Consider the following 27,449-nt stretch of genomic DNA (forward strand, 5'->3'; position numbering starts at 1 on the left):
AAATGAGTCTTGGAGTCTCTGTCAGGAAAGAGAAGGTTAAGCAGACAAGCTTTCCACGCTCGCGGTTCTTTGCCGAATGCTCGCCTGTAGCCATGGAACAGGTGTTTGCAGGTGCATGGCCCAACTGGGACAAGGGGCATCCTCAGAACTCATTCATGTTTAGGAGACCCTCCGAGACAGGAGTGCGGCTAGTGGGGTAAGCAGTGATCAGATCTTTGTGACCCCGACCTCAGGAAACTCACACAGAAAGCTGGAGGGTAGGTTTCTGCGGTGGGAGGTGGGGAGCTGCCGAGAGGCACATGGAGAAAATAACAAAGGAAATAGCATTCAGACACTTGTGTTCCATTTCACAGTCATAGTGTGGGGCCTTCTGTTTTAGCATCCCAAAGGGGAGAGCACTTCCTGTCTCCTAGTTATCCCCAGCTCCACGAACTGTGGGGCTTCACCCTGACGGCTCAGTGGTAAAGAACCCACCTGCCAACACAGGAGACTCAGGTTCAATCCCTGGGTCAGGAAGATCTCCTGGAGTAGGAAATGGCAAGCCACTCCAGTACGCTTGCCTGAAAAATTCTGTGGACAGAGGAGCCTGGAGGACTACAGTTCATGGGTCTTTTCCAACGAATCTGTTCTTTGCATTAGGTGGCCAAAGTATTGGAGCTTCAGCTTCGGCATCAGTTCTTCCAATGAATATTCAGAGTTGATTTCCTTTAGGGTTGACTGCTTTGATCTCCTTGCTGTCCAAGGGACTCTCAAAAGTCTTCTCTATTACCACAGTTTGAAAACATAAATTCTTTGGCACTCAGCCTTCTTTATGGCCCAACTCTCACATCCATACATGACTACTGGAAAAACCACAGCTTTGACTATACAGACCCTTGTCAGTGAAGTGATGTCTCTGCTTTTTAATGAACTGTCTATGTTTGTCATAGCTTTCCTGGAGCTAAAAAGAGCAAGGATCTTTTAATTTTATGGTTGCAATCACCTTCCACAGTGATTTTGGAGCCCCCACAAAAATAAAATCTTTTTTCCTCTTCCATTTGCCATGAAGTGAAGGAACCGGATGCCACGATCTTAGTTTTATTTAATGTTGGGCTTTAAGCCAGCTTTTTCTCTCACTACAGGGAACATATAAATGCTGATAAAAGAAGACACAGGGTGGCCCATCTCTGGAGATGGGTAGGGAATGCTCTCTGTGGAGGCTTTAACTGCATCTGCCAGTCTCATTTGGGGGAAAAAAGTTTTCTTGGCCCATAGGTCATCCTCATTCCTTGCAAGAGCCCAGAATAGGGAGTTCCCAGAGGCTCTAGCACTGCCCTCCCCAGCCAGGCTCCCCGGTTCCTCTGATTAGGGCCTCCCCAAGGGAGTGGCAATCCCACACTCCCCCAGAGAATGTTCCCACTGCTGTGAAGGGGCTCCCCACCACTTCCAGCCTTCCCACCTTCCCAGAGTGGGTGTCAGAGGAGTCACAGAGAGGAGACTCCGAGCAGCTCTCAGCTGACTGTCTGCCCTCAGCAGAGAGCCTGGCTCTGTGGTCAGCACAGGCTGCTGGGGTTTCTACCTCCTTGACATCACCCCTACTCCTGGGACCTCCCCTGTGGGATGCTGTGATCTGAAACTGGAACAAGAGTAAGATGGTGGCATTTGTCTTCTCTCTGTTCCATCCTCCTCCAGTCCAGGCATAGACCTCAGTAACCAGAGCTGTGTAAAAGCCCCAAGAATCCCAACCAGGCAGGGCATGGCAGTGAGCTAGCCCATCCTGCCCATGCCCAGCTCCCTCTCTACTGTTCCATCAGCACTGAGATAACATCGTCTCTCCTCTGCCTTCTAGCTGGGCTCTGACCTTGTGAGCCACCTACCCAGGTTGCAGTAACCTTAAGACTTTTGTGCCAAAAGAATCCTTCCCTGTTCCCAAAGCTCACCAAAAATCATTCTCCAGGGACTTTCCTAGTGGTCCAGTGGTTAAGAATCTGCCTTACAATGCAGGGAATGTGGGTTCAATCCCTGGTCAGGGAACTGGGATCCCACATGCTGTGGGGCAAAGTCCATTCACCATAGCTACCAAAGCTTGCATGCTCTAGAGCCCACACACCAAAACTAGAGAGTTCCTGCCCCCCCCCGAAAAAGGTCCGAAGTGACACAAATGAGACAAGATGAAGCCAAATAAACAAAAAAAATTTTTTTAATTGTTCTCCATGGCAGCCCTTACTTGGCACTTGGGAAGAAAACTGGCAGATGAATCAAAATGAAGAACTGTATATGCTTTCTAATCAGCTCAGTATATTCATGCTTCCTAGAGTATGTGTGTCGTAGAATACTAATTACTTATAGTGGACTGAATGGTGGCCCTCCAAAAAACATGTCCATGTCCGAAACCCTGAAACCTACAAGTGCGACCTTATTTAGAAAGGAGTGTCTTTTCAGATGTAATTAAGGATCTTGAGATGAGATTATCCTGGACTATCCAGGTGGACCCTAAATCCAATGACAGGTGTCCTTGTAAGAGAGACGAGAGGAGAAAACACAAACACAGAGAAGAGAGCCATGTGACGGTAGAGGCAGCGCTTGGAGTTATGCAGCCACAAACCAGGAAAGGCCCGGAGCCCACAGAAGCTGGAGGAGGCGAGGAAGGATTCTTCCCTAGAGTCTTCAGAGAAAACAGAATCCATCGCTTTGATTCTGGGACTTCTGGCCTGTGAGAAAATTAAATTCTGTTGTTTTAAGCCACAGAGTTTGTGGCAATTTGTTATGACAGCCCAAGGAACCTCACACATTTGATAATCGAAAGCAGTAGTATTGCTGTCTCTTTGACGTAACTTGAGATGCATGAGGCAGGAGAACAGAGGAGAGTATCACGAAAGAAAAGACCCTGAATGGAAAGTTAATGCCCTGAGTTCAAATTCCAACCATGCTTCTTCCTAGTACCTGGCCAGGAATGATTGAACTCCTCCAATCCCCAGCTTTCCCATTTGTAAAACTTGCTGTCTGCCTCCCAGGCTTGGCATAAAGCTCAAATCAGGAATGTGTACAAGAAAGTACTTTGGCTCTGTACATTTGTGTATGTCTAGAAAGGATTATTATATTCAGACAGAGCTGAGTTGATGCTTTTGAACTGTGGTGTTGGAGAAGACTCTTGAGAGTCCCTTGGACAGCAAGGAGATCAAACCAGTCAATCCTAAAGGAAATCAGTCCTGAATATTTATTGAAAGGACTGATACTGAAGCTGAAGCTCCAATACTTTGGCCACCTGATGTGAAGAACTGACTCATTGGAAAAGACCCTGATGCTGGGAAAGATTGAAGGCAGGAGGAGAAGGGGACAACAGAGGATGAGATGGTTGGAAGGCATCACCGACTTGATGGACATGAGTTTGACCAAGCTCTGGGAGTTGGTGATGGACAGGTAAGCCTGGCATGCTGCAGTCCATGGGATTGCGAACGGTTGGACACGACTGAGTGACTGAACTGAACTGAGTTCAAATTCTACTACTGCATAGTCACTAGATATGTGACTTTGAGCCACCATTTCCTCATCTGTAAAAAAAAAGACATAAAGCATGATAATACTCGTAAGAACATCATGAGGATTAAATGAAGTTATAACTATGAATGGGCTTTCCTTGGTGGCTCAGATGGTAAAGAATCCACTCACAATGTGGGATACCTGGGTTCGATCCCTGGGTTGGGAAGATCTCCTGGAGGAGGGCATGGCAACCCACTTTAGTATTCTTGCCTGGAGAATTGCCATGGACAAAGGAACCTGGCAGGCTGCAGTCCATGCAGTTGCAAGGAGTCAGACATGACTGAGTGACTAAGCACATCACTATGAATGGTCTGTACGTGGCCTAGAATTTGATAGGCCTTAAATAAATAGTCATTGTAGGGACTTCCCTGGTGGTCCAGTGGCTAAGACTCCATGCTCCCAATGCAGGAGGACCAGGTTCGACCTCTGGTCAGGGAGCTAGATCCCATGTGCTGCAGCTAAAGATCCTGCATGCGTCAGTGAAGAAAAAACTCCCCCAGTGTCTCAATTAAGAACTGGCAAAGCCAAAAAAATAAATGAAATGAAAATATAATTCTAAAAAATGGTCATTGTAATTGTATCATCAGCACTGCCCACCTATAAATAAGATCAGTCCTATATTTCAAGTTAACCTGCTCTCCTGACATTTTTACACATCTAGATATGTTCTCTGGAAAGACTCAATTCCTCCTTTTGGAGAGAGTCTCAAAAGACTGGTTTAGTGGAAACTGCAGATTTCTAAAAAGTCCTTGGCCCTTTCCATAGTAGCCACTGGAAATAATGGGAGATCTCTAAGGACCAAAGGAGCAGGCTGTCTCCGACACCCTTGAAATAACTCATTATATAAGTGATGGTCTGAAAGTGTCAATGGACTTCCCTGGAGACTCAGATGGTTAGGAATCTGCCTGCAACGTAGGAGACCTGGGGTTGATCCCTGGGTGGGGAAGATCCCATGAAGAAGAGAATGGCAACCTACTCCAGTATTCTTGGGAAATCCCATGGACGGAGGAGCCTGGTGGTCACTGTCTATAGGGTTGCAAAGAGTTGGACACAAATGGGTGACTAATACTACCACTACTACTGAAAGACTCAGATCACTGGGAGAAGTGCCTCCAGCTCTATAGCCAGTGACTCTCGAAATATGCCTCAGAATCTCATGGATGAGAGATTTAAAAGGTTACTGTCTTGGAAACCATGGCTGAGATTCTGACTTACTCTGGGCAGGGGACAGAAAAAAATGCACTTGACCAGCATCGCAGGAGCCTCTGATGCAGCTTGCCTATAGTTCACACTCAGAAATGAAAGCATGCATTCAGGGCTTATCTCTCCACCCAAAGGAGGGGGCTCAAGTATTGTGACTTGGGGTGAGGGGAACCTCTCCCACTGGTTCCTAGAGTCTTGTCAGGAACTTTGAAATCTGTGGCTTAGATATCCCTTGCTTGAAGGCCACTTAAAAAGACTTACAGTGAAGAGGTAAAGAGTTAACCCTTTTTTTTAATGCCACTGTTAATATTTTTGCTCGAATGACCCGAGCCGATACAGTCAGGTCTAGCTGAAAGCTAGTGAAAAGGAGCCCTGGGATTGGAGCTTGCAGCTGCATTTGGTCGCTGAGGAGCAGGGATTGATTGACAAGGGAGGGAGGAGGAGCCACAGAGCAGGGATGGAGACTAATGTCCTCTGTAGCTCTTTGCAATTTTGCCCAGATCTGGCCTAGAGGGAGATGGAAAGAGAAAGCCGTTGTCCCCAGTGGTAGTGCCAAGCACGTGAGCAAAGGAATCACCAATTCATTCCATTTGTCTATCAGATCCCTCTGGGCCTGCAACACGGCTTCTGCAGCCATCAAGGTCAAGTCGTGGAGAACACTTATCTATGGGACTCTGCAGAAAACAAAAGGAATCTCATTTTCTCTCAAATTTAATTTTACCCTGTGCTGTGAGAGTGCGATCCTATCAGGACTGGAGTGTAATAGCCCCGTTGGAGTGGATCAGATTGGATTTTCGATAGCGCCCGCGAGCTCCTGCATGGCGCACACATCCGGCCCGGCTGTCTGCGGATCAGGGACTCTGAGACTGAAGATGATTTGCCTCTCCTCCCTCTCCAGCAGCTGATCTTGTGGTCCTTCAGCTTTAGTGTGTGGTCAGCAGGACCGAGGCACCAGAAATGTCCTACAGACCTAGGCTAAGATGTTTCTCTTACCGATTCTCAGGGGTAACTGGGTTGTTTTCAAGTTTCTAACTGCTGGAAACAATGCCAGGCTTGCAGTCCTCATCCCTGGGCTTCCAGAAGCAGACAGGATGGCAGGTCATGATGGTGCCAGTAAGAGGTCCCTGGCAGACAGTCCATGGACACGGGAAATGCAGAAATATGATGGAAGGATGGCAGAGACGAAATAGAGTGACCTGGCCAATGCACTTTATTGCTGAGAAAAATTTTCCTTCATCTAAACAGATGGCAATGTGTCACGAGGCTGGAGTCAGGCATTGAACCTCAGAGGGTTAGGGCCAAGGGGCAGCAAGGGGCTACGGGGGCCTGAGGGCCTGGGGGAACTTCACTGCCTGCACTGAGAGGCCGTAGCCAACGCGATGGTTAAAGGGCCAGTGTTGAGATCGGGAAGCCAAGACATTTTATGGGTTGAAAATAAAGTTAGAAGCAAGAACCAGATGATTGCTGAAAAATAGCTTTGGAGTGCTGGAAACTCACCTTTATTCTTGCAGGATCCTAAAAGCTAAATCAGAGCAGATGCAATTATTAGTAGGGTGAGTGAATGGAAATGTACACACAATATGTATAGAGAAAGTTAAAAAGGGATGTATAGAAAATAAAAGTGGCAATCATTGAGCACATGGTTCCTCACTGTGTAGATAAGTTATCAGCTCTTTGGAATGAATTTCAGGTGCATAGTAAGTCCTGGGGTGGGACTTTCTGATAGGACCTCTGCCTAGGGGTCATTCCCCAGGACACCCTGAATATCAAGAGCCCTTCGGGCCCTGGTGGCATCATTGCTGAGGCTGCCGAACAGCATGTCTGTCTCAGAACAAGGGGCTTTCAGCTAGAAGAACTAGGGATTCTGTGGCTAAACAATAATAATAGTAATAATCAGGAGTGAAAGGTAACATGGACTTGGAGGACAGATCTGACAAGTAGCAAGATCCCCTTCTGCTTTATGGAGAAGAGCCTTTGGTTGAGGCATGCAGAAAAGAGAGACAGGCTCTTATCCTATCTCTAGAAACTACAAATCAATAAAACCTTTTAATAGAAACTGTCCTGAAATCATAGCTCATTGAGGAAGTGTCTATGAGTAGCAAATCACAAACTGAAAATGTTATGTTGTTCTTATTATTTAGTAATAATAACAGCCATCACAATTTACAAAGTGTTGACCATGTGGCAGGCCTGGAAGGTGAAAGTCACTTGTTCGTGTCCAACTCTTTGTGACCGCCCCAACCCCGGGCTATAGAGTCCATGGAATTCTCCAGGCCAGAATACTGGAGTGGGTAACCCTTCCCTTCTCCAGGGGATCTTCCCAACCTAGGGATCGAACCCAGGTCTCCCGCATTGCAGGCGGATTCTTTATCAGCTGAGCCACCAGAAAAGCCCTAGCAGGCCTGGAATTAGGTGATTTATATGGCACTGAGGGTCCGACAACAATCCTACAAGGGCTCAGGACAGGATTTCAGACTCATCCGTTCTCTCTCCCTCCTCCTCTCTTTCTTTCTCTTTCATCTTCAGCAGATAAGAGGCTTTGGCAGATAAAGGAGTTTTGGCCTCTGTTTCAAACGTCTCCTCAGGTGTTTAGGGAATCCTTCCCTACCACGGTATTTAGCTTCACTGTTAGGCCTCCTTTTAATGAATAAAACACAACCTTTTAGAGCTGTCAGGGCTATTTCACACTAAATGTACTTGTGCTTCTAACTCTTCCTGAGAACTCAGCTGAGCCTTGCCAGCAAAGCAAAGGTGAGCTGAACAGCTTGTGAATAACAGACTGAATTCTCGTCAAGCGAGAGAGTCAGGACAGGACCTGGCTTCTGCATGATCTACTGATACTCAGACAATGGTCATCTGACTACCCTGGAGGGAGGAGGGCGGGGCGGGGGGGAAGAAGATTAATTTCATGAATGTCTAGTTCTGCCAATTTGTAAAAAATAAAAAACTGATACTATCCGAGACCAGGAAGGAAGCGGGGCAAGGGGTCTTCTCAAATGTTGACAGTGCAGTCTTTGTGGAACAGGGCCTGGGATGTCCTATACAAATTGCACAGCAACCCCTCATTATGAATCCCTATCCCAGAAATATGTGTGAATGTAATGTATAGTATGTATAGGTCTAGGAGTTATACCTATAGGGTTATAGCTTGGGGGCAAATTATAGGGTTATGTGTAATGAATTATCCTACTAACCAAATCAAACAAATAGGAAAAAGTGTGTGTGTTTGTGTGCATGAGCGTGTGTGTTGTTGAACACAGAGAGAGCTGTGGAAGGACACAGGCACTGAACTATGATCTCAGCTGAGTGGAACCAGAAAGATCAGAAGGATATTAACTTTCTCTTTATACAGCTCTACACTGCTTTACACATTATGAAAAGCACAGAATGTTTTTGTTCAAAAATTAAATTTTAAAATTGTGCTTAAACCTATTTAGAAAAACCAGGAGGCATGTATGGCCATTGCTGCCCCATCTCTGTTAACAGTATCAATACGTGATCTGCACTGTTACAATTTTAGTCTAGAAGAAACAGGGGGGGGGGGCGGGGAATGACATAAATAATACTGTGAGGAGGGATCTCAGGTTTGTGAAAGTTTCTCAGCCTGGACCTCCAAATGCAACATCACCTGAGCTCAACAAAGCCCTTGGAGAGCTGGCTGGTTAGCAAACATACTCATGCAGCTTCATCATCAATGGAGCCTCTTCACTTGATAAACTTTGCAATCAAAAGAAAAGCAGGCTTCACAACAAGGCATAAGCAGCTTTGGCAAAAGTGCTCAGCAAATCACATCCTTATAGGTGATGTGAGCAGAGCTGGTTTCTCTGTTTCCAAGACTCATCAGTTCACTGTGAAGGACACCGCCACTTGGGTGGGTTGAGAAAGTGGGAGATTCAGGCTCTCACGACATGATCATAGATGTTGTCCCCACTCTAACACAAATTCCTATTTCAACATTAAATTGTTTGATTTCACTTGGGAAATAGGGTGTGTAGGATTACACAAGGTCAAACCACTAGACTAGCTAAAATCTAAAAATGCTGGTACCATGAATTTAGGGTTGACATTTGGCAAGATTATGCAGAGATTATGCAGTTCTTTATATTGCTGAAGCACCTAATTGTTCACAAAGGTTTTATTAAAAATAAAGGTAACTTTAATATTAACTTTGGTTAAATGCTATTTAGTGTCATGCATCTTATCTCATTTAGTCCCGAGAATAGCTCTGCAAGATCAGATTGGTCTGTTGTATAAGTGACAAAAATGAAATGGGAAATTTGAGCTTACAGATGGTACATGGCGAAGCTAGAATTCAAACCCAGAGCATCTGGTGTCTGCAACACAAATCCAGAACTTTTAATACTAAATTGGGACTTGTCACTGTTCCATGCTGCTTTTCCCATACAAGGTTATGATGACCCTCTCCTCAGATAGACACATACATAGTCTTGGATCTAGTTCTTGGCCATATAACTCCTTTTAGGGAAAAAACTCCCACCCCTCCCCAAGCTCCTGTCACCATGCCTTTGCACAAGCTGTTCCCTCTATCTAGAATGTTCAGTTCCTTTTCTCTGCTTTACAATAATGTATTACTCATCTCAAGACTTGGCTCTGCTCCCCAGACTGAGTTAGACATATCTTCCATCATCCTGTACTGTGGAACTTAGCTTACCCTGAGTTGTGTGATTTTTCACATGTGGCAAACTCCATCCATCTCCAAAGAGTTTGAGAACAGAACCATGTATTCATTTATGTCCCACAAAGCTCAGCACAGGACCTGACACACAGAAGCTGCTTGACACATGGTTGATGGACTAATGAATGGATAAATGAAACAAACCAATGACAGTCACCATGCTCAGGTCCTCTTTTAGAATGAAACCAGAATTCCTTCTGTTAGGGGGAGGTAGAGAGAAAACCAGAAAAATATAGATGCCCCAGAGCCAATTCAGAGTCTGACTTTGAGATGAGGTTAATGCCAGATAACATAGGATGTCAAGTCTTAGCATTCCAGACAAAGCACCTCAGGGAGTCTCCCAAAGCCCTAGAACATCAGAGCCCAAGAAAGATGCTCAGCAGTGGAGTAGAAGAAAGCCTGGAACCCATTCGGTGGGTGTGCCCTCTTGTGGTCCTTATACAGTTGTAAGCTAAGCCATATTCCTTAGGCAGGATTCTGCCTCAGTCAGGTGAGGACACACCCACGACAATCACAGCTGACAGTGGACAACTCAGCTTGCCATGATGTCGGGGGGCTTGGAGGTGTGCTGGGCCTGCCAGAGACTCCTGGAGAGCAGGGCAAGGCTGGGCTGTCCCCATCGAGCTCAGATGGGAAGACCCAGAGCATGGCAGGGAGTTTCCTTGGGTTCAAGACAGACATTTTAATGACCACTGGCTGGCATCTACAGATGCTCAAAAATCTCTGTTGAGTGAATGAGTAAGTGAATCAATGAAGAAGAGGGTTAAGAGAAAAGAAATACAAACCATAAATTATAAATAAAAAACCTCCTCTTCCTAGGAACTATTGCTCCTATTTCTCTATCTGTACAAATGCTACACACATCTCAAAGGAGGTTCAAATCCATCTCCACCTTCTTCAGCACAATGGACTTGGGGCCCTTTGTATTCTTCACATTTTTATGCATTTATGGATTGTGTCCTCCATTGGATCATATGCGTCTGGTAGGCCAAGACTATGACTTACGTTCTTTTGTGGTTTCCATTACCCCTCGTATGCAGAACTTCGGTATAACTGGTACCCTTTGACTGCCTGTGCCTCCAAATGCAAGGAAAGAAGGAAGTAAAGATTTCAGGGTTAAGAGGAATGGTGAGAAAGATGGGAAGAAACAGACAGGTTTTGGTGGCAAAAAAGAGAAAAAAAAAACATGTTTTGTACAATCCAGTTTGTGCTAAAATTAAAATAGAAATGAATTTCAAGATGGCATGTGTAATTGCAATTAATTAAATATTCTGTTACCCAAATTATTTAATTACCAAAGCTTCCCACAGCCTCTGAGTTGATTTAATCACAAATGCCAGGAAAATTAGGGAAGTGGTGAATGGGTGTTTTCTTGGTACATTCTGTGTTATAAATGGGACCCTTGGCCAGAAAAGGAAAGGAGGGAGGCAGAGAAGAAGAGGAAAAACTGAAGCAGAGATCTCCTTATGCTCCAGTCTGCTGGGGCCTGTGTCTCAGAAAAGGGGAGAAAAGGAAGAGAGAGAGAGACAAGGGAATGACCAGAGCTCACGTGCCACAGACGGGAACTGCTCTGGTTGCAGGAGCAGACAGTGAGAAGGACGTGGGCTTAAGAGTCAGCCAAGCTCAGGTCAGTGGACTTTCCTGTGGTTAAGAATCCGCCTTCCAATTCAGGGAATTCAGGTTTAATCCCTGACCAGGGAACAAAGATCTCACATACCACAGGGTAACTAAGCCTGTGTGCCACAGCTATGACCCAATGAAGTAAAAAAAAATTGAGCCCAGTAACAGCAGTTACTAGCTGAGTGGACCTTCCTATTTTTTTTTTTTTTCATTCCTAGAACTGGAATAATAATAAAAATAGAAATAAGGCCAACCCATGAGGTCACTGGAAAGATGAAATAGCTAATAGATGTAAGCCACTTGACACAGTGAACGATGGTACCCTCAGTGATTGGCAATGCCCCACTTTGATTTTGAAAACCACTTGCTGTTTCAGTTGGGGGCAGGGAAGAAGCCAGGGAGGAGGGCAGGGCTGTATGCTCCTGCGTTCCGATTGCCCTGAATGACTGTCTCTCTGTGTAAGATGACACCGGTGCTGATGATACCCTTGTTCCACTTGTCACCGCTGTGCCTTCTTCCTCCCCTCCATCCATCTACCCTCCCGACACCTCTCATCTGCTTCCCCATCAGCTGTGCCCTCTGTCTCACCTGTGGGTCTCTCTGCCTTGTGTGCGGAGCCATCTGTTCTGCTGATGGGCCTTCATCTTCCTTCCCATTTTGTTTTCTTGGCTAAATGATTCTGTCTATCTCAGGCAAGTGTTTTATCTCCATGGCCCACGTGTGTGTGAAGAATAGAATGTATCAGAGGAAATCTGAGTGTTCAGTGGAGTGAAAAGTTGGGTGTTGTTGGGACTTTATATATGGGGCAAGGGACAGGACTCAGGGACTTGACCTGTTAGAGTCAGAACGGTCCTGACACGTCCTCCGCTCCTCCCCTGCTCTAAGGAGCAGGTTTAGAAACCGAGGCAGAGAGATGGAAAGTGCCTCACTTGTGCGCAATGACTCCTCCAGCACCAGGAGTCAGTCCAACGTTTGCTCTTCTCTTCTGATGTCCTTGCTGTGATAAACCACTGTTTTTTCAGGGCAGGTTGTAATTTTATACAGTATTCATTGTTGTTTAGTTGCTGAGTCATGTTTGAGTCTTCTGTGACCCCGTGGACTGTAGCCCGCCAGGCTCCTCTGTCCATGGGATGTCCCCGACAAGAATATTGGAGTGGGTTGTTGTTTCCTTCTCAAGGGGATCTACCTGACCCAGGGATTGAACCTGCATCTCCTGCATTGGCAGGCAGATTCTGTACTTTCTTTACCCCTGAGACACCAGGGAGTGGTACTTATTCCCAAAAAAATCCTTCAGACAAAAACACTCAAAAAGAGGTTCCTGGGATTTTCTGGTAGCCCAGTGGTAAAGAATCCACCTGCCAATGCAGGAGACACAGGTTTGATTCCTGGTCCGGGAAGATCCCACATGCCTCAGAGCAACCAAGCCCATGCTCCACAACTATTGAGCCTGTGCTCTGGAGACTGGAAACCACAACTCCTGAACTCATGTGCCACAACTACTGAAGCCCCTGAGCCCTAGAGCCCGTGCTCCACAACAAGAGAAGCCACCGAAATGAAAAGCATGCCCATCACAACTAGAGAGTAGCCCCAGCTCACTGCAAATAGAGAAAAGCCTTCACAGCAACCAAGACCCAGCTCAGCCAAAAAATATTTTTAAAATAAATAAATAAATGAAAAGATTCTGTTCTAGGTTGCCCAGCCCTCCTCACTCCCTCAAAGGCAAATAAATGCTCCCCTGCCAATCCCCTATTGTCACCACTCCTTAGCACTGTCCCTACTTCCTACTCTGACACTCCTCTGCCCCCCCCATAGGTGCTGGTGTGGCTGGCTAGGATCCTTAGCCTTATTCCTCAGTTAACACGATGTATCCACAGAAAGCAAGAGATCCCCTGCCTGCTGAAGCTACAGGTATGCAAGAAGGTTCATCCTGAAGGAAGCCCATCCTAGCTCGTGGGGGCTGATTCAGAGGCCAGCGCCAACTCAGAGGTCTTGATTAGACCTGACATATTTGGAAGTCATCCAATTTTGAGCAGCCTGGGTTCACCAGCACGTGGGTAAACTGAAGGGTCTCTCATTTTTCCTTCACACTTTGCCCCAGGACGATGGATGACCTCTAACAGCTTGAAAATTCTCCAGTGGAGATTTGTCCTGGTTTTCACATTTGCCGGCCGCATCAGTCGGATAATTCCAATATTCAGCAGGAGTGAGTTTTCTTATCATGACTTCTTATCTACATTTGTAGAACACATTTTATCAAGTACTTGGCAGGAGATATGGAGTGGTAAGGAGGTAATTCTCTTGTACAGAACTGATTTGAGAATTTTTAATAAAAACTCCCCCAACCCAGTTGCACCGATACAGATGGAACTGGTCATGTGGGCTTCAGACTGAATTAACTCTATAGAGACAGAATTAATCACAGGAGTCCTCAGTAATCATCCCAATGTTCCTGCTCCCATGTGACGCTGAGTCCACCCAGGCTGCAGGAGAGCGTCAATCAAACAATAGATCTATTCATCTTGGACCATTACAGTCCACGGAGGCCTGTAGATTACTGGGAAGAGAGTTAGCATTATCCACATTTGAATCCCTGAACGTTTATTTTAGAAAAACAAAAAATCAATTTCGATAGAAGAAGATTTATGTTTCTCCACACAGAAATCAGGCATGCTTTGTGTTTGAGAGCTGCTTATTACATGTTATTGCCCGAGTCATCCATTTAGGCTACTTTCAGTCCACCTCATGGGTGCCAGCCCTACCTCTTACCTATCTATCCAGTTTCGCACAAGCTGACCTTCTGTTCCCTCCAATTCCTAGATCAGCACAGAGATGGGAAAGGCAGGAGCTAATGAGCCACACACACAACAGCTGGGGTTAGCATTCCATCACCCAGTACTGAACTGAGATCTAGGTACTTATTATTAACCACTGCCTCCTCTGTCATCAGAAATAGGATGTGGCATTCCTGGCATAGTCGAATGAAAATAATAATGGTTGTGACACTAATGCTTTATTATGTATTGCTGCTGCTTAGTCACTCAGTCGTGTCTGATTCTTTGCAACCCCACGGACTGTAGCCCACCAGGCTCCTCTGTCCATGGGGATTCTCCAGGCAAGAATACTGGAGTGGGTTGCCATGCCCTTCTGCAGGGGATTTTCCCCACCCAGGAATCAAACTGGGGTCTCCCACGTTACAGGCGATTTCTTCACCAGCTGAGCTACCAGGAATGCCCTATTACTAATACGTTATTACTATGTTCTAAACATTTTGTCTCCCAGGTGGCTCAGCAGTAAAGAATTCGCCTGCAATGTAGGAGACATGGGTTCAATTCCTGGGTCAGGAAGATCCCCTGGAGAAGGAAATTGTAACCTACTCTAGTATTCTTGCCTGGAGAATCGCATGGACAGAGGAGCCTGGCAGGGGGCTCTGAGGTTGCACAGAGCTGAGGTGGCCCAGAGCTGGATCTGTCTGAGCACGCAAGCATGCACACAAGCACCTTATACTTAGAGACACATTTAAACTCTTCCACTAACAGCTGAGTCACAATTTAGGTCTGAGAGCTCCTGCTCTCTTTCCCAGGCTCCAGGTCCCAGCACTGAATGCCAGTTTAATTTTTGCCAACTGCCCAATTCCCTTGCTATTTCTTATCCTCTTCTAGGACTAGAAATCTGCCCCTGCACCTCAATTTCAAGGCCAGGACAAGTCACCCATAGACAAGATTCCCACATAATAATTATACTGTCTTCTGCCTGATTTCTAAAACTCCTTCATGCGAGGTCTTTTCTGGAGCCCCGCCCTCTGTTTTTGGAACCACAACACTTTGTGCTGTGTGACTCTTCACTGGGGTGGCCTCTCTGTTTGGACTCTGAGCCTCATCAGCCCTGACAGACCCACATTTGCTTGGAACAGGTCTCAGCCCAGGGCTTCACCTGATGCTTCAGACCAGGGTCTAGAAAAAGTAATCACAAGATGGCAAGGCTGTCCACCAATGAACTCCTTCTGGAACTTAGCTAACAAGCACTGTAGATGTTCAGTTGCTCAGTTGCGTCTGACTCTGCGACCCCATGCATCGAGTATAGCTTAAAACCAACCTGATTTATTTCAATCTGAAGAGGGTGAAAGTGTGGTTCCATAGTGGATCTTACAGATTGGATTCTGAACTTTCAAAAGAAAGAGGAGACTTAGTCTGCGTGGAGTCAGTTTTTAAGAAAATGATAATGAAAAAATGGCTGGGACATCTAAGATAGCACTCTGAGCTTGTCTTTAGTTTATTTCTGCTATTCCCCAGCATTCTGAGTTCTAACGGTCCCTGATAAATGGCACGCTGGAATATGATTACAGAGCAGACATCGTGATTACATGCTGCCGTTATCAACTGTGCAGCCGTTACTGTAACGTTCAGGGATCCATAATAATGAAAGCAGAGATAACATGGATAATTAAAACTTAAAGAGAATCCAATATCATTTTTAAGCCATTTAGTTTCTGCCACACCAAATCCTTTCTCCTAACTCCCAAACACACGGACTATACATTGAGCTGTACCTCTTCTTTCAACTCATACCCACCCTGTGGTGGAGGAAGGTTAGACTGATTTATAAAATCATCAAAAGACAGAGAAAAACAAAAAAAGAAATAGAGAAGCCCTGGATAATCCACTGCCTGATTAATCATGCTTGAGAGACAATGAGTGAGACACAATACACTTGTGTTTTCGTGATAGGTTCATCTTTAGGGGCCAGAGGAAGCCAGGTATCAGTTAATCAGTGCCCGGATAATGAAGTATTGGGTGAACTTTGGTGTGGCTCCAAGACGAAATCTTCCGCTAAGGGGGAAATGTCAAATCTATTGTCGTCTGGGCTCCTTTTCATTGTCTGAAGCTTGTCTCAGCTGTGACTTTGGATTAAATCTCTTTGTGGCGGTTTCTTATCTGTACATGTGGTCTCATGATCACCATCAGATACTGCTCTGCAGAGGAGATGTTGACTATAATGAGGGGGAAATGAGTGTCATTCCCCCAGAGGTGACAAGCTCCTTTCCCCACCCCCATCTCCAAAGAATCTCAGAAGAAACTCTTGGATTTCTAGGGTTCCTCTGTCACTTGTCAGGTTGCATGCAAGCATCTAATTGCTCTTCTCTGTGGAAGCAGAACTCTTGTAACCAGGTTGCTATGAGGCAGGTTCTTGTGAAACAGGGAGAGTAGACCTTTTGGAAATGTACCTGGGGCCCTGATGCTGAGATCTCGAGACATGGTAGAGACAGAACAAACTTCCTTTTATGCAGAGTCCTGCTGGAAGAGATGCCTCACAGAAGTGCTCTTGTTCAACTGGACAGGATAATGAATTACACGGGGTCTCTCAGTCATTAACAATAGTAACAATTGTGACACTCTTGGTCAGAGACACTCCTCAATGACTTCCAGAGAAGGTCCAGCCCCCTTCCTGGGGTTGTGTCGAGCTCTCTCTCTTTCTCTTGTTCTTGTATTAAGACCCCCAAAGCCACTTGGACCAATTCTCCTTCAGATGGCTTCACATTGAATCAGCTATTATTCATGTGGCCTCAGGCTAGCTCTCAGCACAGAAGGACTACTCAGAAAACTCCCAGCCCTGTACCTCAGCCCCAGGGCTGGCAGAGAGACAAAAACTGTCATTGAGCTAGTTGGTAGCAGGTCACAAAAGCCCACACACTGGAATGTTGGAAGAAGGGAAAATTAGGGCATTAAAACCCGCTAGCTGAGATTAGAGTGTAACCCAATCATCTTGTATATTTTAGCAGGATCTCACCTTTGATTGGAAGGGTAACAAACAATTATGACTGAGTCCATCTTCCAACAAAGCACTCACTCACAAGGCTGAACTAGGCATAACCCCTACTAGTTTGCATCTAGAATATTGTTTTTCTAAACCGAAGTATCAGTTCTCCTTATGTTGTTTTCGTTTAACTCTTACTCTTTCTATGGGAACATAGAGTTTCATTAAAGGAAATATTTTCTTCTTGACTTCTTTCTCTCAACACCTGTATCTAATCCATCAGCAAATGCTAGCAACTTTAGCTACAATGTACATCCAGAACCTGATCACTCCTCCACCTCCACTGCACATACTCCAGCCTGGGCCACTAGCATCTCTCCTGGAAACTGACATCCTTGTTTCCAGCTTTGCCTCCTGATCATCTATTCTCTGTTTAGCAGCTGGAGTGATTGTTTTAAATCCCAAGTCACATCATGTCACTCCTCTACTGGCTTTCTAGCTCATACAAAGGAAAAACCAAGGACTTCAGAATGACCCACAAGACCTTTTGTAATCTCATTTCAGCTAACTAACCTCCAGCCTCACTTGGGATCCCAGGCCAGGAACCCACCCCAGCTCTGCTGGCCTCCAGGTTCACTCCCATCCCAGGGATACTAAACTTGCTTTTCTTTCAGCCAAGAGTGTTCTTCTACTAGCTTCTACTTCTACTAGCTGTTCACATAGTTCCCTTCCTCATTTTATTTTGGTCTCTTTTCAAATGTCCTCTATCAGAGAAAGGGACCCAGAAAAAGAAACACATGCATATTCTTGGCCCTTCGCCTGTAAGGAGGCTATTTTTTAGATAGATATTGGCCCTTGGTATTCAATTCCATAATCACTCTTGACATCCTGGAGATACATTCTAAGTTTTGACAGGAATGTTCTCCCACTACATCATCTTGTAGTCAGACAGCAGCACTACTGAGTGGGAAGTGTTTGGCAGTAGGCACCTAGAGTTCTTGATCTCCCCTATCACTGAGTAATAATGATATTAGTCACCGTAAGTCACCAACATCCTGTGCCTTGGTTTTTTTCATACATAAATAAATGTTTGATAAGCCCACTCATTTCACAGTAAAGACCAAACACCATACTTGACTGGGTGACCTTTTTGAAATATGTGTACTATGCAAAAAAAGTAAGATCCTATTATTATTATTATTAAAGGAAAAAACAAAACAAAGAATGAGAAGAAAGATATGGAAATACAAGGGCATTTCGCAGAACCCAGGGAACTTTAACCATTTTCCACCTTCTTTTCATTTTCTTTTCAGTTGGCAATGAAAAATACATCAAAATATGACTGCAGAAGTGCTGCCAAATTCAATACTCATAATATCTATTCAATATTCAGCTGTACACATGCAATATTGCAGATGGTTGTGGGATGTGATGGTCTCTATCCAATAGTTCCAAAGGGGAAAACAAAATGTTATAAGACAACAGTCAGTCGTTGGATGCATCCTGATTGTTTAAGTGATATGAGAGTCAGCAATCATGTGCAAATTAAAACATAATTATGCACACAGACCACCCAAGATTAAGTAACATTTCACAGATGTATGCTAAATGACTAAACACTCTCTGAAATAAATTGTGACCATCATTCGCTTTTTTCCCCGAGAATATTATTACTAAAAAAATCAAAGTCAGAGATATGTGTTGCCTAGTGAGTTAACAGCGTCCATGTAATAAGAGATTGTTACCGCAAATTTGGGGGTGTGTTAGCAGCTAAGTAGTCATGGTACTCCACAGGGTCAGTAAACAATTTATGTAAATGGGCACTAAAAGACACAGGGCACAAGAAAATGGCGTTCCTCCCTCGGCAATGCAGACTGTTTAGCTTTGAGGTAGCTGGTGAGTTTATCGCAGATCTAATCAGTGCCTCATCATCGTAATCCCCAGCTCCAAGGAAGTATACAATCCTCTATCTCTGGTGTGAGCTGTGTCTCTCCTCAGCCCAGCCAGATCATGGCTGTAGGCAGAAGGGTCAAGAATACGGCAGGGTTGGATTACTGGTCCAACAATTGGAAGATGGAGAGAGCCTGAGCCGCATGTGGACATTCATTGTAAAGTAGAATGGTGGTTGATTCTCCATTGTCACCATTACTCTGCCCCTCTCGCCCGGTTCCACGAAGACAGGCAACTCCAAGAGAGAGATGATCCTAATGGCAGTTTCCTGGGTCTATTTTGTGAATCGTGGCCCTGAGGTCTGTGTTTTTCTGGGCAACCCCAGAGACTAGGCCATCTCTAGTCTCCCTCATCTCTGCCTTCCCCCAACTGGGATGGTGCCAGGCACAGGGTAAATACTCAACACATGTTTGCAAAATATGGAACATCTTGTTTTATTATTATTTTTTAAAATTTATTTTTGGCTGCATTGGGTCTTCGTCACTGTGCTTGGCTTTCTCTAATTATGGCAAGCGGGGTGTACTCTCAGCTGCAGTGGGCAGGCTTCTTGTTGTGGTGGCTTCTCTTATTTCAGAGCACAGGCTCAGTAGTTGTGGAACACTGGTTTAGCTGCCCCGTGGCAGGTGGAATCTTCCCGAACGAGGGGTCAAATCCATGTTCCCTGCATTAGCAGGCAGATTCTTAACCACTGTACCACCAGGGAAGTCCAGGAAATCTTTATGTAAGTAGGAGGTCATTCTCTGATCTTGAAGTACTCTTGCCCATTGGGAATCCCTACCAGAATCCAGGCCTTCTCTGGGTAAGACCCTTCTTGCTGTAATGTAAACTTTCATTCTTTACATGACATAAGCTTTCTTCCTTCTTTCAGTGGCTTGGGAATGAGTCATTAGTCAAGGGCGAAGTGAACAAATTAGCAAGTATTTATTGAGTGCTAACTGAGTGTGAAGATCTGTGTTAAATACAATTGAAAGATTTTGTACAAAAAAAAGAAAAGAAATTCTAATTCCAGCTGAGAAGATTAAAGAGATACAAATAAACTAATTTGGAAACAATAATAAAATAACATATGCTTTTAAGTGATCATGAAATGTATGAATAATTTATGTACTGGTTACTTCCAAAACTACATTAACCAACATATAATAAAACACATATCTGCAGAAAACAAGTAAAATAAAAATCGGTCAACACCAAGAAAATGAAGCAGTAAGATAATTCTGTGCCCAATTTGGAAACTTATACTTGCTGCCACCAGCATAAAGGCAGGCTTTAAGATTCCCAGCAGCCAAGGCAATAAAAGAAAGGGAGTCCTAACATCCAGCAGCTTCATGATTGCTTAGGAAGAAGCATTCTATGGCGCCAAGAGAAGCAAACATTTGCCTGATATTAAATTCTAAGAGGGATTTATGACGTGGATCATTGTGTCAGGAACATTGAGCAACATAATGGACAATATCTTCCGCAATAGTTTTTAGAGAAAATGGGAAAATGTACTTCATTTGGCTGATTCTTAAAATGGCCTTCCATAAAAGTCATGGGCATTATAACCAACACAACTCGGTGAAGATATTTCTGCAGGGAACAAAGTTAATGCGGTCCAGGAATACAGCTTCCTGAACAAGTCGACAAGAGTCAGGGAGAGAGCTTAATAAACATTAAACAATAAATGACTGGTGTATACTTTGATCTAACTTAAAAGTTATCAGTTATTTCAACTTGGCTTTTGTCTGGAACTAAAAGGCAGTGTTTTCATACTGAAGACTGGCAAATACTAGAATGTTGAATGAACAGAGTCCTGTGTCTCAGACATCAGACATGAACATATGACAAAGTTGATATTTTGATATGAAAGTTAAGAAACATAACCATTATTCTTATCTGGACTAAATAAAGGCTGCAAGAAGCTCCTTGGGCAGAGCTAAATTTTTCCTAATTTCTGAGTGCCAAGGCAAGAAGATGAGTTTTCAGCAGTATATGTAATGGTGAATGGGTTTGGGGCAGGGAGTTAAAACGAAGATATTCTAGTTGGGTACAATTATATAGTCAAAGACTCACCCCACAGTTGTCCCCTCATAACTCAGATCTCTATGAACTCCCCATTTCATGGCCACTAAGGGGGCTCCCATCTGATTCAGACAGTCATTCTGTTAAAACGTTGCTGCTGCCGCTGCTAAATCGCTTCATTTGTGTCCGACTCTGTGCGACCCCATAGACGGCAGCCCACCAGGCTCCCCCATCCCTGGGATTCTCCAGGCAAGAACACTGGCATGGGTTGCCATGTCCTTCTCCGATGCATCAAAGTGAAAAGTGAAAGTGAAGTCGCCCAGTCGTGTCCGACTCTCAGCGACCCCATGGACTGCAGCCTACCAGGCTCCTCCATCCATGGGATTTTCCAGGCAAGAGTACTGGAGTGGGGTGCCATTGCCTTCTCCTGAAACGTTACTCTGGACTAAAAAGCCAACTCTGCATGTGGACTTGATTGCACTGACTGGATCACCATAGTGCTGATCTTTTGTGTGGGCAGAGCACCAAACTGCCAAGATGGCATCATCTGTTAGGGGAACAGGCACAGAGCTGCAAATAATCTACCCAATAACTCATCATAAAACATCCAGCTCCAACATTAGGACACTCACCCTCAGGGCTTTCTTAGTGTAAGAGGTTGCAGTTCAAATACTCAGTGGAGACAGCAGAACTTTTCTCCCAACTACTGATGGAGCCAGAGATATCGCCACTGATAGAGACTACTAGCCCAGTGATCACACACTTAGCACTGCAGGCCAGATACAGCCTGGAGATGTATTTCGTGGTTTGTTTTGCCTTAATTTTACTGGAGTATAGTTGATTTACAATGTTAATTTTAGGCATATAGCAAAGTGATTCAGTTACACACATATATGTATATATATTCATTCTCTTTCAGATTCTTTTCTCATATAGATTAACAGGATATTGAGTAGAGCTCCCTGTGTGACACAGTAGGTCCTTGTTGGTTATCTATTTTACATATAATAGTGTGTTATGTTAACACCAAGTTCCTGATTTATCCCTCCCTCTCCACATTCCCCTTTTGGTAACTCTAAGTCTGTTTCGTATGTCTATGTGTCTATTTCTGTTTTGTAAATAAGTTCATTTGTATCATTTTTTAATTAGATTCCACATATGAGTGATATCATACGATATTTGTCTTTCTCTGACTGACTTACTTCACTTAGTATGATAATTGCTAGGTCCATGCATATTGCTGCAAATGGTACTATTTTTTATGGCTGAGTAATATTCCATTACATATAATAGAATATTTTATGTATATATATATATACATATATATATATATATATATACATGCCAATGCAGGAGACATAAGAGATGTGGGTTATTCTTACCTGGGAAATCCCATGGAGCCTGGTTGGCTACAGTCCTAGGGTCACAAAGAGTCAGACACAACTGAAGAAATTTAGCATATTTATCTATGTATATATATACATAGATATATATATATACACATATATATATACCACATCTTCTTTATCCATTCCTCTGTTGATGGACATTTAGGATGCTTTCATACCCTGGCTATTATAAATAGTGCTGCAAAGAACATTGGGGTGCATGTATCTTTTTGGATAACAGTTTTCTGGTCTGGAGATACATTTGTGTGGGCTGAAGAGTGGTTTGATGTGAAACTCTTACATAAAATTCATATTTTTGGTTCTCTTGAGAAATGAGAAGTTCTGACAATGCCAGGCTTGCCTACCTATGGCAACAATCGGCTGGGGTGAGCCAGCCCTTGGCCTTAAATCATGGCAGGTTTCCTCTTCTCTGCCCCAGTCTCTACCATTTCCTAGTGTCTTCTGCCAGGACTGCTTCATCCATTTACATGATCTGCTTTGTCCTGGGGTTATTTGACTTTTTAATCCTTTGTGATCCAATACTCTCATTTTATGTCCCAAAGAGGGGAAGGGACTTGCTCAAGGTCATACTTGGTTAGGGGCTGAGCCAGGGGTGACCCCACCTTCCCAGACACCACGTCCTCTCCATCACAGATCTGAATCCTTGGCGGGCAGGATAGGACCAGTGCTGATGGGGGTCAGCCTCTGAACAGAGAAGAGGAGTCAGGAAAACACCAAAGTCGAGCTTCCCTCAGTTCACACTGTTTTGCCCCAGGCTGGCTCTGCCTGCAATAATATTTTTACAGCATCCTCCGGAAAAATCAATTTGTTTTAAAATAGCAACTGATTTCGCCCTGGGTGAAAATGTTTGGCATATGCAAAAAAGGGAGCATTGTGTGTCTGTGTGTTTTTCTAAAGCTCCTTCTAACCTATGAACAAGTAGAATTGTTCCTCACGCACACACAAAAAATCGCTCAAGTGTATTTTCTCAGGGGAGGGACTGATTTAAAATTTAGGAATGTGGGGTCTTATCTAATTCTTTAAGAGCCTTTCATTCAGCCACATAATGCCTTTCTTTGTTATAATGTTCGCAAATACACTTGCCGTTCTTTTGTGCTAAATTAAAAAGAAAAAGTTTGTGGTGGTGAGCTCTCTTTTAGGAGAAAGCAGCAAAGTACACAGGGAGGAGGGGAAGTTGAAGTAAATGGTTCTGTCTAGATGAAAAAAATCACCGGCAGAACATTTCCAAGCTGCTAAATACTAGAAGGAGATAACAGGCAGTGTGTGAAATGCCAGTTATGATGGTAACAATAATGAAAACAGTTTGAACCGTAGCCCCCACTGCACTTTGGAAAGCCTCAAGTCCTAGGCAGACCGGGGTCCTCCAGCGTTCAGCTGTTTTCAGCAGTGAAAAGTTGTGTGATCTCAGGGGCGCGGGACAGGAATGGGAAGCCCAATGTGGCCCCCCAAGAGATTGTGCCCCATCCATCCCTTTGCGTGGTTTCTTTTCTCAGAAGCTTCTTTTCTAAGGCCGAACGCTTGGTTTTCCTGACTTTTCCACTTGAGTCCCTGGCAGTTTCCCCTCCCCAGCTGTGTGCAGTGAGGATGGCCTGAGGAGTCCGCTTTTGCTCACCTTGTTCTCCCTTCTACAATGCCTTGCCCCTTCCTTCACCTGTAAGCAAAATTCCAGTGACCTTCCCCTCTCCCCAAGTCCACCCTCTGCCCATGGGAATTATATGTAACTTCCCTTCCTGTTAGCCGTTCCTTGTAATTCCTACTCAGCTTTTTTTCCCTCCCTGCCTGGTTTTAGAGTTTTCATTCAGCTATCACCATTCCTAACTAGGTTGTGAACTGGAATAATACCTCGGCTATGTTTGTATCCTCTAACCTTCAGAATTCTTGGTCTATAGTAAGCACTCAAAAGTATTTAATGAATGGGAGGTCCACTTTGAAAAAAACTGAGCTACTTTGCTGGAACTAGAAGGCCCCTCGCGACACCAGGTAGGATGTAAGGTGATCATGGGAATGTAGGCTCAGTTACCCAATCATTTTTCAACAACTTAAAGGAGTAAACTGATCTTCACTGCAACCCCTCACTCCATCCCATGACAGCAAATGGCTTGGCATCCTAAGAAGACTGGGCACAATTTCAGTTCTCACTCTCACAAATAGCCTCCCATTCCTTCTCTTTCACAGCTCGCTTCCCAGGCAAGCACCCTGTTCCCCTTGGCCATTAGCTCTCCCCTCTCATACTTGTCTGTTCAACTTGTCCAGTGGTCCTTTCTTCTCCTATTGCAAGCAAACTCCCTTTTCTCCATCATAAAAAAACAACTTTCTCCTTCCTTAAAGTCGCTCTCTCCTCTTTACCATTAGCAGGCTCTTCTGCCCATCTGTCTTCCCCCAAACCTGCTCCACCCTTAACTTTCCCATCTCGGTAAATGCCACTTCATCTACCCAGTTGTTCAATCTAAAACCTCAGGAGTCATCCTTGATTTCTCCCTTTCCTTCACGTCTGTCCAAGTCCCATGCTGGGCCATCCTTGTCATCTCCGCCTCCAGAATACCTCCCCAGTCTGCCCACTTCTCTCTCTGTCATCTCCTGCCTGGAGAACCACAGCAGCATGCGAACTGGGCTCCAGCTTCTACTTATACCCCACGGCTTCCAATCCTCCTCATTGCCAGAAGGAGTGTGAAGCATGCTTAGAGCTCTTCCTCCCTGCTTGAAGCCCTCCCAGGGCTCCCCACCATGCCAAGATGAATCTGAGCACCCCCTACCCTGTGGTCAGCAGCCCCCAGACTATACACATTTTTCCAGCTGCTTGCGCCTCCCTGCTTTCCCTTGAGCATGCCCATCAACTCTCTCTCTCAGAATTTTTTTTTCTTTGCTGTTCCTTCTACCTCAGAATTTCTTTCCCAAGCCTTCCCTCTCTGTCTCCAGTCTCAGCTTAGAGTCACCTCTCAAGACAGTTTCTTTGACCCCCTTGCAAAGGACCTGCCTCTACAGTTAGAATCATGACACCCCTCTGTTCTTTCCTCCTCAGCACTCCAAGCTTATTTGTCATGATCGTGATTATGTCATGATTACCTCACTGCACTGCTTGCTTATGCAATGTCCAGCCCACCATTAGGCCATAAACTCCATGAGGGCAGACATTGTCTTCCAGGTGGTGCTAGTGGTAAAGCAACCACCTGCCAAGGCAGGAGATACGGGTTCCATCCCTGGATGGGGAAGATCTCTTGGAGGAGGAAATGGCAACCTGTTCCAGTATTCTTGCCTGGAGAATCCTATGGACAGAGAAGCCTGGTGGGCTACAGTCCATAGCGTCGCAAAGAGTCAGTCACGACTGAACATGCATGCATGTATGAGGCAGCCACAGCACTGGGACAGAGTGCAGCAAGCAGATGGGATCAAAACAAAAATGACCACCCAGAAGGGAGCATTCCACCCCAGGTGTCTCTTCTCTACAGCCCAGCCCTCAGTTCCATGCAGACAGACCTCCCCACCCCATCTCCATTCTCCTGATACTGCTCCTAACTGGCCATCCAGTGACCCTGCTACAGCCCTCACCTTCTATGTCTCTGGAGCCCTTCACTCATTCACAACTGTTTTCCACCCTTGCTGCCCACTTTTCATGCACTTCTGTTCTAGAAACTCCCATGGGGTGTTCCTCATGTTCACCTCTGCCCTTTCTTGCCTCCATATTTTGGCAAGTGCCATCTTCTCTGCCTGGATAACCTTCACTGTTTTTTTCAAGCTGGTAAAGTATGATTAGATTAGCATGTGTTAAGATGATAGAGGATGAATATTAAAAATAAGTAGAAAGCATACATACAAGAAGAAATCCTTTAAGACAGTTTTTCAAACCGAGGTCAACAGAACCCTAGGGAATTTCAAAATGTTGTCTCTTTCACTTTGAAATTAACCTTTAAAAGGTAGTCAATAGAAGCATAATCTGGATTATCATGTTGGTTGCTTCATAACCGAGTACTAGAATGTGACTACAGTGCCTGTGTTAGCACTGTTGTTTGCAATTACCTTGGCAGCAAGGAGGGCTGGCTTAATTGACACAGATTGATGAGAAACTAACTGTGGGGACACTGCCCCAATCACTCCTTCCGCCTTGGCTACTGCCCCTCTCTCTCCTCATGACTAACTCCTCCTCCAGCATCATCTTCACAAGCACCAGGGCTAGGCCCTTGAAAGCAAAAGATAAAGCCACTGGAAAAGAGCCTTGTTCAGCACATTTTCTGGCGGGAAGGATCACACTGGGGTGAGGGAAGGAATGAATAGCAAATGTGGAAGGTCAAACCCAGAGAGGAACATTCATCCTGCTTTTTGCCCAAGCAGGATGAATGAATGAATGAAGCAAATAATTTTTGGAGGAAAATTTAATCACAACAGATAGTTTAAAAAATAGTATAAAAATATCATAACTAGCTATGTTTCAATAAAATTGAAAAGCTGAAATAGATAAACCTTAAAATACATAAAATACAGTAATTCACACAGATATTGAAAAGGTCATTCAAGAAATCTGTCCAAAGAATCCCAGTCCTGGTCATTGATATAGGTGCATTCTGATAAGTGGTCCAGCAATAGATAATGTCTACATTATATACATTGTTCCAGAAAAATAGGAAAAGAAATATGCCCACCTTATTTCATAAAGCTAATATTACTGTAAGTCTAGTGAGAGATTTTATTTTCTTGGGCTCCAAAATTACTGTGGACAGTGACTGCAGCCACGGAACTGAAACATGCTTGCTCCATGGAAGAAAAAGTATGACAAGCCCAGACAGCATATTAAAAAGCAGAGACATCACTTTATGGACAAAGGTCCATATAGTCAAAGCTGTGGCCTTCCCAGTAGTCATGTATGGATGTGAGAGTTGGGCCATAAAGAAGGCTGAGTGCCAAAGAATTGATGCTTTTGACCTGTGGTGCTGGAGAAGACTCTTGAGGGTAAATTTGGACTGCAAGGAGATCAAACCAGTCAATCCTAAAGGAAATCAACCCTGAACATTCATTGAAAGGACTGATGCTGAAGCTGAAGATTCAATCCTTTGGCCACCTGATGTGAAGAACTGACTCGCTGAAGAAAACCCTGATGCTGGGAAAGATTGAGGGCAAGAGGAGAAGGGGGCAAGAGAGGATAGGTTGGTTGGATGGCATCACCGACTCAATGGACATGAATTTGAGCAAACTCTGGGAGATGGTGAAGGACAGGGAAGCCTGGCGTGCTGCAGATTATGGAGTTGCACAGAGTTGGACATGACTGAGTGCCTGAACAAGAAGAAGAAGAACTGCATAAGAACAGA

At 44.6% G+C, this 27,449-nt stretch overlaps 1 protein-coding gene across 1 annotated transcript in view; it reads right to left on the bottom strand.

The window, feature by feature from the left end:
* TNR (tenascin R) overlaps positions 1–27,449 on the bottom strand; it is a 463,187-nt gene that overhangs the window by 336,104 nt on the left and 99,634 nt on the right. The gene's annotated exons all lie outside the window — the stretch shown is intronic.

This window comes from Cervus elaphus, chromosome 14 (genome assembly GCF_910594005.1).
Source record: "Cervus elaphus chromosome 14, mCerEla1.1, whole genome shotgun sequence".
Lineage (NCBI taxonomy): Eukaryota > Metazoa > Chordata > Mammalia > Artiodactyla > Cervidae > Cervus > Cervus elaphus.